Source organism: Triticum urartu, chromosome 3A (assembly GCF_056163025.1).
Source record: "Triticum urartu cultivar PI428250 chromosome 3A, HENAU_Tu73, whole genome shotgun sequence".
NCBI lineage: Eukaryota > Viridiplantae > Streptophyta > Magnoliopsida > Poales > Poaceae > Triticum > Triticum urartu.
Window position 1 is genome coordinate 79,305,223 of NC_141875.1, and position 2,366 is coordinate 79,307,588.

At 54.1% G+C, this 2,366-nt stretch overlaps 1 pseudogene; it reads right to left on the minus strand.

Moving 5' to 3' along the window:
• Positions 1–1,236: 1,236 nt before the first annotated feature.
• LOC147978671 (uncharacterized) lies at positions 1,237–2,090 on the minus strand (annotated as a pseudogene).
• Between the last annotated feature and the right edge of the window lie 276 nt (positions 2,091–2,366).

The following is a 2,366-nucleotide window of genomic DNA, read 5'->3' on the forward strand; positions in this document are numbered from 1 at the left end:
CTAGTAAACCAGTAATATATGATTTATACAGCTCAAAAAAAGTAATATATGATTTATAGACACGGTCAGGAAATAACAAAAGAAGACATTTCCCCCCACTCCACCCCATCCGAGGTGATGGAGGAGAACCTTCGAATTATAGTCTATTATTATTTTTCAAGCTCTCCGGTTCTTCCCTCCTCCAATGCATGATCTCTTTGACATTGTTAGGGATGCATTGGTGTCATCTTGTAGATACATGCATTAGGGGTTACGGTATCACGGTTGATGTGGTGTCGGCCCTTTGTATTATAGGTTTTTTTGCGGGAATTCATATTATAGATACGATTGACTATAATTCGTATTATAGTCAATTATTCTTTTTCATGCATATTATGGGTCTACGTGATGGACTAGTATGTAATAATTAAATGGAAAATAGAAATACTAGTACATGTTTGGTATCTATTCTATTTGTGTTGTATATGTAGTAGGACGGTGTAGTACTCCATCCTATCCTTTTTAGTCCGCATGTAAGATTTGTCTAATGTCAAATTTTATAAAGTTAGACCAAAACAAAAAATTATGGAAGATTGAAAATCAGATGCCAAAACAAAAAGCACGCGCAAGGGGCTCGGTGCCCCCTCACATGCGTGCCACGAATCCTCTCACATATCCATGCTATGCTTGTTAGATATTTTCTTTCTAAAATTTGTAAGTGAGCCTTAGAACCGCTCTCTTACACGAATGAATAGAGGTAGAAAAAGGAGCACTTTCTAGTGACCAACGCCCCAACGTTCAACGCCCTGGCGTGTGTTCTTTTCTTCTCACGATACCAGCTCACTTCAAACACGTACAAACCGGCTGGCTTTGTAGCCCAGCAGCAACGCAACGCCTACGCTTCCTACGCACCAACGAACGTGCCCAGCTACATGCAGGCGATACGCTCGGTCTTCGCGCACGACGCGGCCGCCGCTGCTAACAGCCAGACTACTAAACATCAACTCATACATGCATGCACGGTCTAGCTAGCTAATTCACGGACCACCATCAGGTCATACACACACGCATACCTACGTCACGTCGCTGCTGCGTCCTGCGCGTCCTACCCGTCCCGCGCGTTATCGACACGCCCGACAAACCCGACAAGCCCGACGGCACAAGTGCCTTCCGTCTGTCACGCGCACACCGGCGCGTCCGACGAGTCCGACCACACATGCTGTGGCTTATTCCAACACACATCCCCTAAGCCACGGCCTAGAGGAGTTCGTCGTTATCGATGTTGGCACCGGCCAAGAGAGCCTGCTCCGTCGCCAGTCCTTTCCGCAGCTGCGGGCACTCGCGCCGAAAGTGCCCGTGCTCCCCGCACTTGTAGCAGCGCCTGCGCCTGTTGCCGCCGCTTCCCGACGCCACGCTGCGTCCGTCGTCGTCGTCCCAAGCACCGCCGTGTCGACGCTCCCGCGCTGCCCACTGTGCCGCCGTCATGAGCAGCTGCTCACCCCCGCGCTCGCCGCCGTCTTGTCCACGGCGCCGAACCCGCTCGTCGAACGCACGCAGCCGCCCGAGCACTTCGTCGAACGCCATCGTCGTCACGTCGTGGAACTGCTCGATGCCGGCGACGACGGGGAAAAGGCAATCCGGCACCGTATCCAGCAACTTCTTGACAAGTGTTGCGTCGCCCAGCGTCTCCCCGAGGTTGGCATACCTCGCCGCCATCGCCGCGAGCCTCCCGCCGTACACGTCGAGCTACTCGCCGTCCGCCATCTTCATCCGGTCGAATTCGCCGCGCAGCGTCCCCAGCCTCGCTGCGCGGACCCGATCGGCGCCGATGAACCTCACCTTCAGGGAGTCCCATACCTCCCTGGCGGTGAGCTTCGTCGACACCTGCAGCAGCACATCCTTTGGCAACGCCCGAGAAGCAACGTGCGCGCCATCTTGTCCTTCCGCGCGTTCACCGCCGCGTCGCTCAGCGCCACCGCCTCGCATACGGTGTGGACGTCGAGGATCGCCTGCGCCTTGATGGCCCAGACCGTATAGTTGTCCGCAATCAGCATTGGCATCGCCATCGTCGCCGATCCGCCCGCACTGCCGCCGTGTGGGACGAACACCATGGTCGCCGGTGATCTCCCGAACCGAAGCTCTGTATACCAATTGTTGAAATCGCTCTCTCACACGAATGAATAGAGGTAGAAGAAGGAGCACTTTCTAATGACCAACGCCCCAGCGTTCAACGCCCCGGCGTGTGTTCTTTTCTTCTCACGATACGAGCTCACTTCAAACACGTACAAACCGGCTGGCTTTGTAGCCCAGCAGCAACGCAACGCCTACGCTTCCTACGCACCAACGAACGTGCCCAGCTACATGCAGGCGATACGCTCGGTCTTCAC